The sequence below is a fragment of the Chiloscyllium plagiosum genome, chromosome 10 (assembly GCF_004010195.1).
Source record: "Chiloscyllium plagiosum isolate BGI_BamShark_2017 chromosome 10, ASM401019v2, whole genome shotgun sequence".
Lineage (NCBI taxonomy): Eukaryota > Metazoa > Chordata > Chondrichthyes > Orectolobiformes > Hemiscylliidae > Chiloscyllium > Chiloscyllium plagiosum.
The window spans coordinates 17,467,907-17,485,117 of NC_057719.1; positions in this window are offsets into that span (position 1 = coordinate 17,467,907).

Below are 17,211 nucleotides of genomic sequence, written 5' to 3' on the forward strand. Positions count from 1 at the left end.
AGAGGGTTAGATAGGGTGGACAGGGAGAGCCTTTTTCCAAGTATGGGGACGGAAAACACGAGGGGACACAACTTTAAAGTGAGGAGAAATAGGTATAAGACAGATGTCAGAGGTAGTTTCTTTACACAGAGAGTAGTAAGGGTATGGAATGCTTTGCCTGCAACGGTAGTAGATTCACCAAGTTTAAGTGCATTTAAGTCGTCATTGGACAGGCATATAGACATACATGGAATAGTGTAGGTGGGATGGGCTTCAGATTATTATGACAGGGCGGTGCAACATCGAGGGCTGAAGGGCCTGTACTGTGCTGTAATGTTCTATGTTCTATGTCTGTGAAGACGAAGCAGAGCTAACATTTCAGGTCCACTGACCCTTCTTCAGAACAGATATAGTAAGTTAGGTCCTTAGAGTAAAGAGTTAGCCTTGACATCAAACTAGATTAATACCCAGAAGTGGCTATTTGAAACTTCTAGCACTAGGAAGAAACTATCACAGTTCCAGGTAAAAAAATGAAGTCCCGAATGACTTAAACATGTCGAGTGTTTGATACAGTGATCCTGATGTGAGTATTATAACAATGGGGTTTTGGGTACTGCACCAGGTCAGGTTCTTTGAGAACTATAACAGAAGTGTTTGGGGCACGACACAAAACCTGTTTTGTTTTTTGTTATAAAGAAGTGGAATGTTTTGGGATTAATGGGATTTACTTTTACTGTGTATTTAAAATCTTTGAATTTGTGTTCTAAGTATGTAGTTTGAATTATTCTATTTTTCCTTTGTTTCTTTTGTAATGAACATCTGTTTCATTGTGAAAGCAAAATCTGCAGCAATATGTGCTTATGGCTTCAATGAAAGATCACTTAACTAAAACCAACACAAATTAAGTTTTGTTCCATCTAGACATGTTCCTGTCTGGGATCTGACTTCTCCCGGAATAGTATTGTCTGGGATCATTACAGTAGATTAAACCATTTATTTATATAACACACAAGTCTAAATATTTCAAAACGCATGATAAAATATAATTCCATTAGTCCTAAAAGCATACCCTTACAGTAGTTGCACCAGAAAGGATTCCCTTATCTTTCACATCTCTAATTTAACTGTTGTTTCAGTTCCTGGAGTCTTCATTCAACTGAGCTAAGACTTTCTCAGTGTCAAATAACCTCTTCAGGGTTTGAACCAAACAGTGTGGTCTGCAACTGCTAAACTAACTTATGCTGAACTCAACTCTTCCTTAACAGTCCTAAAACTATCACCCTTTCTCAGAAGCAATTGTTTTATACATCTGGCTTTTGGCTAAACTTTGACAAACTGCCCCAAACTGAAATAAAAAGCTTTCTTTCAAACTATCATTTCCTCTAAGCCCAAAATAACAATTCCGGAATCATCTATCTGAAAGCCTAGTGCACCGTGCTATTTACTTTGTTCACTCAAACTCTGCAAATGTAAACTCTCCATAGAGTTCTCTCTAACACCATACCTTAGACAAAATCAAGATAGCTACATAAATCCATGCATTAAACTCCTTCACTCACATAAAAAGCCAATATGCCACTAGTTCAAAATTCAAACGCTAAAATAAATGATGCTTGAAACATAGAGCATAACAGTGCTGTACAGGGCCTTTGGCCCTGAATATTGCACCGGCCTGTGGAACCAATCTGAAGCCTATCTATTGAAAATAAATGACAATGCATAAATCACACATCTTATATAATACTAACATTAACAATTATTTGAAGGCTCTCCAATAAGCAAAGTTTCCGCATTGTGTCTGGAGTCACATGTCGGTCAGACTAGATGAGGAAGGCAATTCCTTCTCTAATGGACATTAGAATCCATAGTGTGGTAACAGGCCATACCGAAGAGTAACCCACCCAGACCCAGTCCACTACCCTATATTTACCCCTGACTAATGCACCTAAACTACATATCCCTGAACACTACGGGCAATTTAGCATGGCCAGTCCACCTAACCTGTATATCTTTGGACTGTGGGAGGAAACTGGAGCACCCGAAGGAAACCCATGCAAATAAGGGGGGAATGTGCAAACTCCATACAGACAGTCACCCAAGGCTGGAATCAAACCCGGGTCCCTGGTGCTGTGAGGCAGCAGTGCTAACCACAAAGCCGCCATGCCACCCAAACATTAGTAAACCAGATGGTGTTTCATGGTCATCATTATAATCTTAATTCCAGATTTATTTTGAATTCGAACATCACCATCTGCCATGGTGAGATTTGGATATGGGTCTCCACAACATTACCTGGGTTTCTGGATTAACAGTCTATTGATAATACCACTTGGCTAATGCTCCCCAACTGGCAGCAATTGATCTGGTACACAGTTGGGTTTTCAGTTTGATGCCAATGGTGCAAATTCTAAAAGTTGCTAGCAGCAGTGAGCACTTTCATCATCATCAGGATAGCATTGGCCCAGCACTATAGAGATGTAATGCATACTTGATGGGGTGAGCAGTGAAGAACTGGATAGCTCACTACAGCTAACTCACAGAGAAAAACCCTCAATTAAACTCTTCAATACTTAGCTGATTTCTGGTAGAGTTCAGTCCGACATGTTGAGGTAAATGGTGCCAGTGTAATGCAAAATTGTAACTGATGAAATTGGGATCATCATGCTTTTATAATGTTGCCACATTTACCTCTGGGGGAGTGAACTAAGGACCACCCTTGAAGGCGTATCTGAAGATTCCTTCCTAAGATCAAGCAGAAGAGCAAACCTTTTACTTGTGATGATGCTACCCCTTTAACAAGGTTATTTTGTCCTTTTTGGTTTCAATTCAGGTTGTAAAGGCAGAGGTGCCAATATGTCTGGAAATGGCTACTTTAAACAATGGCAGGGCAGTGGCCAGTTCTCCCAATTCAGGTGTTTTTCTAGTTTGGTTTCCTTTTAGCAGGCAGTCAGAAACTGCTGGCGGCAGAGAAGCTGTCACTGTGAATAAAGGTTGCATGCTTCAACAGATGTTTCTTGCCTGACTCTTCTCTCTGCAATCTCTCCTGCTTGTAAGCGCCTGTGTTTGAATTTACCATTTCCCAAGGGGTATGTTTTGGGATGTTGTGGGTATTGGAATGGCTCCTTGGTTGAGTGATGATTTCGAGTTGTTTGGGTTTCCAAATAGTTGATCTATTCTAAATTCTGTTTTTTTTTTGTTCGTGTTTCAACCGTAGTATGTAAATAAATTCTCTTTCGCTTAAAGCGAAGTAGTTTGACCAGCTGCATCACTCCAGGAATATCCACTTCACATCTGCCTTTAAAATAAGATAAAGTTAGGGTCTGGGCTACCTTCCTAAAGTATGTTGATGGGGTCTGGCGTGGTCCATAACAGACTTCATTTCCATATTTAATTTAAGGCATCAAAGCTACAGGTTTCAGCTGGCAACCATGGAGTCTTTCACAACATATATTTGTAGAATTAACCTACAGTTAAAGTATTTATGGAAGGAAAATGATAATTCCACAGTGACATGCAGTGTTAGTTTCTGTGCTTTATACACGTACTTCTATGGCACGATAATTTGCTAATCTGTTACCTAATCATAAGTCTTTAGCGACCATAAGACTTAAAGGCCGTATGATAAAGGAACAGAAGTAGGCCATTCAGCCCATTGAGCCTGCTCCATTATTCAATGAGATCGTGGCTGATCTGATAATCTTCAACTCTTTCTTAGCTTTTCCCCATAACCCTTGATTCCTTTACTGTTTGAAAATCTGTCTACTTCAGCCTTGAATACATTTAATGACCCAGCCTCAACAACCTTTTGAGGTGAAGAATTCAACAGATTGACAATCCTCTGACCGAAAAAATTCTTCCTCATTCTCTGTGGTAAATGGGTGAACCCCAATTCTGATCATAGAATCTCCCACAAAGGGAAACAATCTTTCTGCATTTACTCTGTCAAGCCACCTAAGGATCTTGTGTGTTTCAATGTTGTCGTCTCTCATTTTTCTGTAATCCAATGAATACAGGCCCAATTTCCTCAACCTGTCCTCATAACAGACAGACAGTCTCTCCATACTTGATATCAGCCTAGGGAGCTTTCTCTGGACTGCCTCCAATGCCAGTCTATCATTCCTCAGTTAAGAGGCCCAAAACTATTTGCCATATTCCAGCTGTGGTCTAATTAGTGCCTTGTACAGTTTTAGCAAAGCCTCCCTAATTTTATACTTTGTTTGGTTTGAAATAAAGACCGAAATTCCATTTGCCTTTCCTATTACCCGGTGAACTTGGATGCTGGTTTTGTGTGATTCAGCAACTTGTATTTATTTAGTGCCTTCAGTTATGTGAGAAAATCTGGGCAAAATCCAGGAACTTTCTCCCTAACAACACCACATACATACCTTGGCTATATGGACTGCACTGGCCTAAGAAGGCAGCCAACTAACAAGAGTACAGTAATTCAAAAATGGACAATAAATGCTGGCCTTGCCAGAGACAGTCCCACAGTCTTAATTCCCAAAAATGGATAAGAAAGAAGATAAGACTGGGATCAAGAGGAGGTTGTAGGGCCCCTGAAGTCTACTCCACTTTTCCGTAATATCACTACTAAACTGTTTGATCAATTTGCTTTTCTGTCCTTGATTTCTTTCATGTCCAAAGGTTGGTTACCACAGTTAAAAAAAAAGGCTAAACACTTCACAGGAGTGTAATCAAATGAAACTGAGCACTGAACCAGTTAAAGTGATATCAGGCTAATTTAAAACAAATTGTTCATAGAATGTAGGTATTACTAGCTGAAATAGGATTCTTATTACCTAAATGGCAGGTTAGAGGTAACCACACATTGCTATAGATCTGGAGTGATGTGTAGATGAGAGCAGGTCTTTCTCTAAAGGACAATAGCAAGCCAGATGGGTTTTTAACAACATTGCTTTCATGATTACCATTCGGTGAGCTTTTTACAGCTGATTTTTGTTGACTTCAAGTTTCACCATCTGCCATGATGGAATTTGAACGTATATCCCCAAGGATACTAACCCAGTCTCAACTACACCACCACCATCACCAGAAACATAGGTTAAAAGGGAAAGTTTGAGGCTCATGTTAAAGGAGCACAGAGGGGGAGAAGGATTTTCAGGGAGGAAATTCAAGAATATAGGGATGAGGCAACTTGGTCCCCAAGTGTAGGACAGTGAAGTTCTGGATGAGTTCAAGATTAAGGTGGGTGGAAAATACACTGGCCAGGAGATTGTTGGAGCAGTTAAAGCTGGAGGTTACAAAGACATGGACCAGGGTTTCGGTAGTAAATGAGCTGAAGCAGGAGTGGAGTCAGATAACATTGCAGAAGTTCTTAGTACATGCCTTATGAAACACTAGAATCATTCAAAGCTAATGATATTTTATTTAAATCCACACATTGTAAAAAAATAACATATCTGACAGTAGGTTTTAGGCAATAATTTAATCTTGAAGTTCCGCTAATGTTCACAAATCATTTGTGCTTCATTCTTGTGGTTTCTGATGTCATTGTAATCGTTGTATTGAATTACTCCTTGTATCTCACTGGCAGTCTTTCATTATCTGATATTAAATACAACATTTGGAGAAGCCACAAGGAAGATAAAGATCTAAGTCATGAATAGGTTGGGAAGTCTCTGCTGTTTGGTTTCGGTTGCACATTCTGATTCGAGCACCTTCCACCTTCCATCATTTGTAGCGAGCACTTAGACATTTTTGGAGAGATTTCAACATGCCTAGAATAATTCGAAGTTCCGGCCGTTCTGCACGATTCTAAATTCATTGAAATTTTGGCTTAGAAGAACATTACTCAACCCCAGTTACTCAAACTTTGAGTCAATCGCGATCTGCCTTTTACCTGGAGAAACCAGTCTAAGGCACTTTGCTCAGACATAATGAGAATTTTAATGAGGGACAGTAAAAAAAAGGAGATAACTGTAACAATCTGAGACCATCCCCACCCAACCCTCTGTCATGAAATGGTGGAACAGATTCAAGGGGCAGAATGGTCCTCTCCTGATCCCGAATCCTGAAATACCATGGACGTTATATTTTAAATTATTACATCAAAGACCAAGAAATATTTGTTGATTAAGGATATAAAGTGATTAGCTAAATATAATTGAGGCTTTGATGAACATTTTCGAATCTAACCAAAAAAACCTAGCTTTAAAATCATAATTTTTCTTCTTCAAATACGTTTTGTTGAGTTCCTGTATCCCCACAATACTGAGACATCAATCACTTCCTAATTTCAGGGTCTTGAATATCTCCAATTTTACACATGCTGCCACTGGTCACTATGGATTCATTCCCACAAAGACCCCTTCACTACTCTACATCACCTCTCTGCTTTCCACCTTTAAAATACTTCAAACTGACAGCGAATAAGGTTACCTCAGATTACAATGAGATCTTGATCAGATGGGCCAATCGGCTGAGGAGTGGCAGATGGAATTTAATTTAGATAAATGCAAGGTACTGCATTTTGGGATAGCAAATCTTGGCAGGACTTATACACTTAATGGTAAGGTCCTGGGGAGTGTTGCTGAACAAAGAGACCTTGGAGTGCAGGGTCATAGCTCCTTGAAAGTAGAGTCGCAGGTAGATAGAATAGTGAAGAAGGCGTCTAGTGTGCTTTCCTTTAGTGGTCAGAGTATTGAGTACAGGAGTTGGGAGGTCATGTTGCGGCTGTACAGGACATTGGTTAGGCCACTGTTGGAATATTGTGTGCAATTCTGGTCTCCTTCCTATCGGAAAGATGTTGTGAAACTTGAAAGGGTTCAGAAAAGATTTACAAGGATGTTGCCAGGGTTGGAGGATTTGAGCTATAGGGAGAGGATGAACAGGCTAGGGCTGTTTTCCCTGGAGCGTCGGAGGATGAGGGGTGAACTTATAGAGGTTTATAAAGTCATGAGGAGCATGGATAGGATAAATAGACAAAGTCTTTTCCCCATGGTGGGGGAGTCCAGAACTACAGGGCATAGATTTAGGGTGAGAGGGGAAAGATATAAAAAGAGACCTAAGGGGCAATATTATTACGCAGATTGTGGTACATGTATGGAAGTGGAGGAGGCTGGTACAACTGCAATATTTAAAAGGCATCTGGATGGGTATATGAATAGGAAAGGTTTGGAGGGATATGGGCTGGGTGCTGACAAGTGGGCCTCGATCAAGTTGGGATATCTGGTCAGTATGGACAAGTTTGACCAAAAGGTCTGTTTCCATGTACATCTCGACTGTATCTCTTTAATCAAGCCTTCACTCACTGGATTTCCGGCTTGGTGTCATAATTAGTTTTATAATGATTGTGTGAAGCAACTTGCAACATTTCTTTACAATAAAGGTGTTGCATAGATTTAAATTGTTGTTGATGCTGGTGGTGAACTTGCCCAAGGATCTGAACAGTCGATTCCTGCTACAATGACAACAAATATTATGGAACCTCGTCACTGAGCTGGGTTTTAAGGAGGATTCTGAGGGAGAAGATAGAACAATTGCCAGTTTGTAGAGCGTGGATCATGTCATGGTTGAGGTTAGTTAGCTCACTTGGATAGACGGCTGATTTGCAAGGCAGAGTAATGCCAACTGCATTCACTTCCCGCATTGGCAGAAGTTAACATGAAGGACTCTCTTTCTCTCCACCCTCAGGTTAAACCACCACCAGTCATCTCTCTCTCTCAAGAGTTGACAGCCCAGTATTCCAATTGGACTATGGCAACTTGCCTTTTATTTTAAAGATTTCAGATGAATGCATGGGTTTCCTTCTGAAGGAGTGCTTCATGAATTCTCAGTTAAAGGTCTTCTTTCAGCAGGATGTTTTCCCTGCAGACTTCAGGAGGTTTCAGTACATATTAGCATAGGGGGCCACTCAAACTATTGGACTCAACATCCATGGAAACATACCTTCCTGGAGGTCGACATACACAGCCGATTTTTGTGGTGGTTCCTGAGCCAGATCGAGCTGCAACTCTGCTGTTGTATAGATGACAGTGAGTGAAGCAGTGTGCAGCGGGTTGGTTGCAATGCTCCAGGTGATATATGGCAGTTTCCATAGGAGGTTCACTCTTGTCCTCATCTTACTTGTGGAGGCATCCCCAATAGGTCAACGAATGGTCAGGACTGATGTCAGGATCATGTGGGCTTCATATCTGGGGTGAGAGGTTGCCAAAACAACTGAACATGAAATTCTTACAGTTCTGAGGAAGGGTTACTGGTCCCAAGATGTTAACTCTGAATTCTGTCCACAAATGCTGCCAGACCTGCTGAGCTTTTCCAGTAATCCCTGATTTTCTTTCTGATCCACAGCATCGGCAGTTCTTTCAGGTTTTTTACAAGAACTTCTTCCATTGCTTTGGAGGTCTACAGGTTAAGGTTGAACCAATAGTCTCAGCAGTGTTTAGTCTAACTCTCTATTTTCGGACATCTTTGTAGGAGGTAGGTCATTGGTATGTATGTTGAAGAGAGCCAGTGTAAGGGCTCATCCCTATGGGAGCTCAGTGTTGGTTATGTGTGGGCAGCAGATTCAATCTCCAAGATGCACGTGGAGTTAGTTGTTTTACTAAAGCGTTTTCACACCAACAATGATTTTGGAGAGTTTCAGCAACTACACCATGCCATGAACATCGGATGAATCAATCAAAGTGGATCCTGTGGAAATGCCTCAATAATGGAGGACAATGTCAGGACCAGCTCAGAACAGTTGCATCCTGGGAGAAATCATGCCAGCTGAGCAGACATCATTACTCCCAGAATGAGACCAAGTCTATTTATCCAGAGACATTCTGGTTCTTATATGTTACTGAGAGCAGAATGGTGCAATAGCTGTAGTTTAAAAGCAGTAAATCATTATGGAATAGTTAATAGAATTTAAAGCTTATTGTTAATACAGTAGATTTGTAATACTTTAATGATTTAATAATAATTTTTAAAGAACCACACAAACTCAACAATAATTGAATTTAGAACAGCATATGTGGATGCAGAAATAGAAACTGAGGGAACAGCAGATTACAAGCAATGTTCAGCTGATATGGATTTAAAACAGCTTCGAAGCAAGATGAGGTAATGAAAACATTGAGAAGAAATGAAAAAAAATATAACATTAGCAAAAAGAATTTAAACTCAGAAGGCCCATGCAGAGAACAAGATTGGACCTTGTGTAAGTGGCAATTCTTAGGGTACAGAATTGCCTCAATTAAACAGTAAATCTGAAGATAAGCAGATTAATACACTATGACATTTAATGTGTCTGATTGTGGATGATTCATCAACAGAATATCACAAAGAGTATAGATACTTTTGAAGATATTTTAAAAGCTTTGGATAATTATTTCAATTTAAGAACAAATAAATTCCTTCAAAGAGTAAGATCTAGCAGAGGCCTATAGATTCCAAGCACACTCATAAATAATTTAATTAATGACGTTGATAGCTTAATGGAAAAATGTGACTGTGGAGCTTTGAACTCAGAATTCATAAGAGACAGAATTGTTGTTGGAATTCTTGATAAAACTTTGTCGATTTTCTTAGGGTCTGAAGAAGATTTAACTTTGGAGAAAGCGGTTAGGTCTGTTTCCATGCTGTATGACTTTATGACTCTATTCAAATTATGCTCAAAGCAGAAACCAGAAACATATGGTCAGTTCATGAGAGGACAAAGACTACCTTAGGAGGACAACAGAGTCTATTCACTTTAGAAAACAAGGGCACTATAAAAAGGTATGTGGCAAGTCAACACAAGAGAGTAAACCAAGTAACAGATGCTACAAATCAATATCAATACTGTGGGACTCGAAGTCCTCACAGATATGAACAATATCCAGTCATTAAAAAAGAATGTTACATTTGTAATATTATATGACACTTTAAAAAGATGTGTACAAGTAGGACATCATGTTAGAACAGTGGAAATACTGGCAGTCATATATGCAAAAAGGTCTATATAGTACAGGACCCATCAATGCTGAAAAATATACCTGACTTGGATGTGATATATGGAATACTGGAGAATTCCCAGAAGATCTTTCCTAATCCAAATGAGGCAGAAGAGACAGAACTTGTCTACGTCAGTGGGCATTCTATTATTTTTAAGCTTCATTAAGGACTAAATGTTTCTTTCCTAGATGCCTGAAGAAGCCAAAGATATAACCTGCAGAGATTACGCTACATGGCACAGCATAGGAATACTCAAAGTTACATTGCAACGCAACAGTACACACAAACGGGAGTTGAAAACATATACTTTGTTCGCAAACAAAATCTTGGCTTTTGAACTTGTACATATGTCTCACCCTCAACTTCATCAAGAGGAGCTCAACAAACAACAAGAGAACAACGGATCCCGAAGCAAACATTTGTCTCAAAACAATTCCACGCAATAACTAATGAAGGGCCAACCACTGGGAGATTTCACTTGGCTTCATGGCAAAACCCAAAGAAGAAAGAGTTCTGTGTGATTACATAAATTGGTGTTAGTGTTGTTTAATACTGCCAACTTCATGGACCTGGTGAAAGCATGCAATCCTCTGTCTTCTAAATCAAAACAGTCAATGCCTGAGACACAGAGAGTGCAGTGGTCTTCCGGTGACATCAACAGTGTAGTGGTCTTATAGTAATTGAATTCCTTGTCAAAAGAACAAATGAAAAATGGGTTCTCTCAAGGAAAACAAAGTTAAGAAACATAACCACCAATGAAATTGTTGGTCAAAATGCAAGTTACTAACAAAATAACTCACTAACAATAGTGTGAACATTGTCATTCTGGAAGAAACCAAACATTGCAGACCACTCCAGTAATTGATCCCACATTTGAGAGTGACAATCCATTCCAACACAGATATCAGGCCTATATCAAAGGTGTAGAAGACCTAGAATCAAATGAGCCCTTTTCTAGCTCTATCAAAGTAAATAAGCTAGCCATCACAAATGTTCTACAAGCCACCAGGGTCCAATACCATAATACAACAACACATCTAATTATCAACGTTGGCAACGTCAACAGCTCACATTGCATGTGTGGATACTTCAAACAACACCACTATTGGAGAACAACTGTCAGGTTCTATAGACATCTGTTCATGACCTAAAACCTGGCTATGATGTAAATTATGCCGGCACATTCCATTCCATCAAGTAGATGCGTTCATCCAATCTTTGTCTCACAACACATGATGGCAATGATCAACCACTGATGAGATATCCACCCAATGCTCACTTTTATCAGTCCTAAACTGATACCGATAAACTCAAAACCTAATGCACACTGGAATCTGCATCAGATTCCAGATTAAGTAGAGATGAGGCAGAGGAAGAAAGATGTATTGAGAAAGAGCTGGAAGTGGGTGGTCTTTATTATGGAAAGCCTGAGGTCCAAACCACAGCTTGGCACCAAATACTTGTTAACCAATCTGGTTCAACTTGAGGCAATGGCCAGGAAGAAAGGCAGAATTAGAGGTAGGGTAACAGAGTGAAGGCTGAAATGATTAGCTTTGTTCTTCCTAGATTAAATAGGAAAATTTGCATTTCATCCCAAAAAGAAGATTCCATTTACAGAGTGCATTGCAGAAGCTCAAAACAAGTTAAGAAAAGTAACAGGGATATCAGCATGTCTGATAGTATTCTTAGAAACCATTGCCACCAAGCAACAGTAATGGATCAGTCTTCTCAATATACGACACTCAGTATTCATTGAGCAGGAAAATTGATGTTTCGGGCAAAAGCCCTTCATCAGGGTTCCTGATAAAGGACTTTTGCCCGATTTTCCTGCTTCACCGATGCTGTCTGACATGCTGTGCTATTCCAGCACCACTCTAATCTTGACTCTGATCTCCAGCGTCTGCGGTCTTCACTTTCATGTAATACTCAGTATTCACATATTTGAACATCCAAATATTTCTTCAATGTCTAGGCAACAGAAGTTTTGCTAAATGTGATCAGTGATAAGATCCGAGAGAACAACAAAATGGACTTAATGTCTCAAAGCGTCCAAATGCACCTCACTAGGTGAGCAGGACACTGTGTTGCAAATGGGATAGGCTCTAGTGAGAGGATCAAAGGTGTACTTGAAGCAGTGGTGAGTTTTTGAGGGAAGGCCAGTCAGTGATGTAAAAAGGCCAAGAGATTTGAGAGGAAAATTCCAGAGTGCACAGTTTTCAGTGGTTTATTCATTTACATGCAAGATCTTCTTCCTGAAGGCAAAGGAATAACAACACATTTTCCGCTTCCAATAATGAAAATGATGTAAAGGTTGGAAGGTTTTTTGCACCAGAACAGTGAGAACCGGTGCTATTATTATTCACAGGAGAGAGTTGTTAATCAGCATGTTATCAAAATATCACAAGGATGCATCCAATCTATTTGCAACACTGAAATATGAAGGTGTGTTTTGGTGCATGTTCAAAGTGGCTTTGTTCCTTATTGCAATGCTCCCCAAAGTGTGCATGTGTGTTGCAACAAGGGATAAAATCTGGAGTGTGTGTCATCCACCATAGCAAAGTCTAACACAATAACAAGTGTATAGATACCAAAATTAGGATGTAAAAAGAAAGCATGTAAATGGGGGAAGACTGAGTTTTTGGATCTAATATTTCTGAAATGACATCCATAATTATGAGGAAAAGACTTAATTGAAATTTGCTGTAATTACCACAGCAAGGGTTGAAATATGTTATTGAAGTAGGCTGCTCCCAGGACAGGTTAACAGCTGCTATAACTTGACTTTCAGTATTCTTTACCTGCCAAAAAGGCTCCAAGCTAAACTGAAGTGGGCGGTATTAGACATGGACATTAAATTTTCAGCAGTTACCAGTCTTTACAAAGCAGAGACAATTATGATTAAAGTGTGACTCAGTGCCAAATGGAAGACGCTGCTGTAGGGATGGATTTAGTATCCATTTTATCACCCAAAAGAACCTGCTTTCAGTAGCTCAGATAAATTATAATTAATATAGTCCAGTAAAATGTCATACTGTAAACGTAAAACTTAAAATGGTATCCATTTTCTTTTGTCTGAGTTATCTGTATTTTTGCCTGTGTGTAGGTTGTTACTGTGAGGTGGTTTTGTGTTTATCAAGGGCTTTAGGGAACCACAATGCATTTCAGCGTGTAATTAAAAGGCATATAAATCTTTGAGTCAGCTGTCAACTATCCGAATTCACAGCAATACCTGTGTGACCAGACAATGAAAAGATTTGAACCTGAGCCAAATTTTCTAGCCTTTGTTAACTTTAATTAGAGGTCAGTCATGAACCGAAACCCAAAATCTAAGTGCATCCAAATCTTGGGTGGTTCCACTGGGTTGGGCTCGAATTGGACTTCATCCAGAAAACCCTAGAGCATCTTTAATTAAAGTTGGGTAAGGGTTCTTGGAACAGGCAATAACTTATGGGACATTTGAGACAAGCATTGTTGTTAGCAAAATGCATTGACTTATAAATTTGCTCGCTCAAGCCTGCAATTTTTTTTCCATTATTTAGTTGGTGGCCATTGCTCCTAATCGTCCCTGAACTGAGCAACTTGCTAGGCCATGTTAGAGGGCAGTAAAGAGTCAACCACATTGCTGTGGGTGTGGAGTCACATGCAGGTCAGACCAAGTCAGGATAGTAGACTTCCTTCCCGAAAGGTAATGAGTGAATCAAAGGAGTTTTCACAACAAATGGTGGTAGCACTGAAGAGTCAAGGTAGTAAGGAAGAAGAGGGAGTATTTGAGATTCTAGGCTAGCAGGGAGTTATTGAGACATCAGGATGGGTAAGTGAAACTGATAAACAGGGTGAGGGCAGCACAGTGGCAAAGTGGGTGGCACAGTGGCACAGTGGTTAGCACTGCTGCCTCACAGCGCCAGAGACCCGAGTTCAATTCCTGCCTCAGGCAACGGTCTGTGTGGAGTTTGCACGTTCTCCCAGCGTCTGTGTTGGTTTCCTCCAGGTGCTCCGGTTTCCTCCCACAGTCCAAAAATGTGCAGGTCAGGTGAATTGGCCATGCTAAATTGCCCGTAGTGTTAGGTGAAGGGGTAAATATAGGGGAATGGATCTGGGTGGGTTGCTCTTCGGAGGGTTGGTGTGGACTTGTTGGGCTGAAAGGCCTGTTTCCACACTATAAATAATCTAATCTAAGATAGTGGTTGTGTGCAGAGGTTAATACTGTGCAATGTAAACAGCAGCCTGTAGCTTCACTGTGAAACAGAGTGCGAGTCCAGATTCAAGTCTATGCAATTTACAACCACCCTGTATATATTTTTGCAGATAGCCTTCATGATACCAGTTACATTACATGTGAAAATGGTTTCTTTGTATTTAACAGGCCCAATTTTGTGATGAGAATGTCAAAGACGCCTCAGGCTATTTAGGTATTTCCTAATCAACCTCGTCAGGGATGTTACTATCTATCTCTGGAACTGGTTAGACTTGAACCCAAGTCTCCTAGCTCAGAGATAAGGATATTGCCACTGTGCCACAGGAGCCCCTCCTCAGGCTATTAGTTACAGATGTTAACATCTGTTTCAGGTGCAGGTCCTAGAAAGCCATTTTCATTTGTACCAACATACTGGATGGAACTTTCTGACTTGCAATTAGCGTTCACTTCCTTCCACTATTTGCAACTTAAAAAATCATAAATATCTCTAACGATTCCTATTCTCCAAAAATCACCAGGGCTCAGATACATTTCTTATTTTCATGGCTGACTCTAACTAAATTCTGTTGTATAACAGAGTCATAGAATTAAACAAATCCTTCAGTCCAACTCAGCCAAGCGGACCAGGTATCCAAGATTGAACTAATCCCATTTGGTTGTATTTGGTCCATATTCCTCAACCATTTCTATTCATGTACCTGTTCAAGTGCCTTTTCAGATTGAGTTTAGTTGAGATAAATGTGAGCTGTTGTGTTTTGCTGAGGCAAACCAGGGCAGGACTTAGACTGTTAATGGTAGGGTCCTGGGGAGTGATGCCTAACAAAGAGATCTCGGGATACAGATGCATACTTTCTTGAATGTGGAGTCACAGTTAGATAGAGTGGTGAAGGTGGTGTTTGGTACACTTGCCTTCATTGGTCAGTGCATTGAATATAAGAGTTAGGATGTCATGTTGCAGCTGTACAGGATATTGTTGAGGCCACTTTTAGAATTCTGGTCTCCTTGCTGGAGGAAAGATTTGTTCAACTTGAAAGGCTTCAGAAAAGATTGACAAGGAAGTTGCTGGGACTGAATAGGGAGAGGCTGAAAGGCTGGGATTTTTTCCCAGGAACTTCAGAGACTGAGTGGCGATATAGGTTTATAAAATCATGAACGGGCATGGATAAGGAGAATAGCCAAGGTCTTTCTCCCAGGGTTGTGAAGTCCAAAACTAGAGGCTATAGATTTAAGGTGAGAGGGACAAGATTTAAAAGTTACCTGAGGGGTAACGTTTTCATGCAGAGGGTGGTGTGTGTATGGAATGAGCAGGTGGTGAAAGCTGGTACAATTACAACATTTTAAAGACATCTGGATGGGTATATGAATAGGAAGGGTTTGGAGGGATATGGGCCAGATACTGGCAAATGAGACGAGATCAGTTTAGGATATCTGGTTGGCATGGACGGGTTGGACCAAAGGGTCCGTTTCCATGCTGTTTATCTCTATGACTCTATAAATGTTGTAATTGTACCCGCCTCTACCACTTCCTGAAACAAACTGCAATATCCTGGGTAAATTCACAAGCACCAAAGGTTTTTAACAGGATTACTATTAGCTACTGATACCAAGTGGGGAAGGATACCCAGACAAAATCTTTGGTAGAAATTAGTCTTAATCCTCATAAATAGTAAAAATAATTACATAATACTTAATAGCTAGTTACATGGTATATGAACTAGATAATAGCCTCATATGAGACACCAGTACAAGTTATTTCCTCTGTTGGAACAGCCCAGTCCAAGAGTGATCTAAAAGTAGACCGTTCACAGGTGTCAGAAAGCAATTTGTCACACAATTGGGAAATGAAAAATAGAGTTCGCTCCATCAAAAATCTGTCAAGATTGGGATTGATTGAACATTTGAAGGTTGAAAGATTTTTAGACAAGCTTGTTTAGAATTAAGGAATCAAAGCGAATAGATGAAGTTTAAGATACATATGAACCATTATCTCACTGAATGGCTGAACATTCTTGAGGAACCAAATGATCTACTTCATTAATCGACTTATTCTTGTTTTTCAACCACATATTCTAATTCCAAATAATAGTCTAGTTGCACAGAACTTAAGTATTTCAGAAAAAAGGCAAAATTTGTGCATTTTTTTTTTATCTTACACTCATCAGGACAATTTGCAAGAGTACCAAGTTAAAGGCTAAACCAATATTTATACTGAATAAGATGAGTGTGCTGATTGGTTGTGAAGTGTAGTGTTAATGGGGAGAATCGTTGTCATGGAGAGTGCACCATTTCTAAAGCTCGACCAACTTGTGTCAATTATTAGCAATACTTAATATTTAGTGCCTATTTAAATAATTTACTATTTTCACCTGAATAAATGGTCTTTTTGCAGCAGAGAGCGGCGGGAGCTGGCCGGAAGTGAAGTTGGAGCGCACAGCTGGTCGGGAAGGTAAGTGATTGTTGGGCTGAAGGGCCTGTTTCCACACTGTAATGTAATCTAATGTAATGTAAAAATTGTCTTTTTGCAGCAGAGAGCGGCGGGAGCTGGCCGGAAGTGAAGTTGGAGCGCACAGCTGGTCGGGAAGATAAGTGATTGTTATTTAAGAACTTACCTTGATGCCAACGGTCTTTTTGCAGCAGAGAGCGGCGGGAGCTGGGCGGAAGTGAAGTCGGAGCGCAGAGCTGGTCGGGAAGGTAAGTGATTGTTATTCGAGTGGAGAAGGAACCCGAGAGACTACACGTGTAGTGTCTCCCACCCTCCCTCCTCCTCTAACCTAAAAAAAAGGACTCAGTCAGCTGAACAGGTAAGCTACTTAGTGTTCTTGTTTTGGAGACTAAGTGTAGAGTTATGGCAGCACAGGCAGTGGAATGTTCCTCCTGCAGGATGTTTGAGGTAGGGGTGACCACCAATGCTCCTGCCGACTTCACCTGCAGGAAGTGCAGCCAGCTCCAGCTCCTCACAGACCGCATTAGGGAACTGGAGCTGGGGTTGGATGAACTGAGGATTATTCGAGAGGCTGAGAGGGTGATAGATAGAAGCTACAGGGACATAGTTACGCCAGAGAACAGAGGTAGCTGGGTAACAGTTAGAGGTGGGAAGG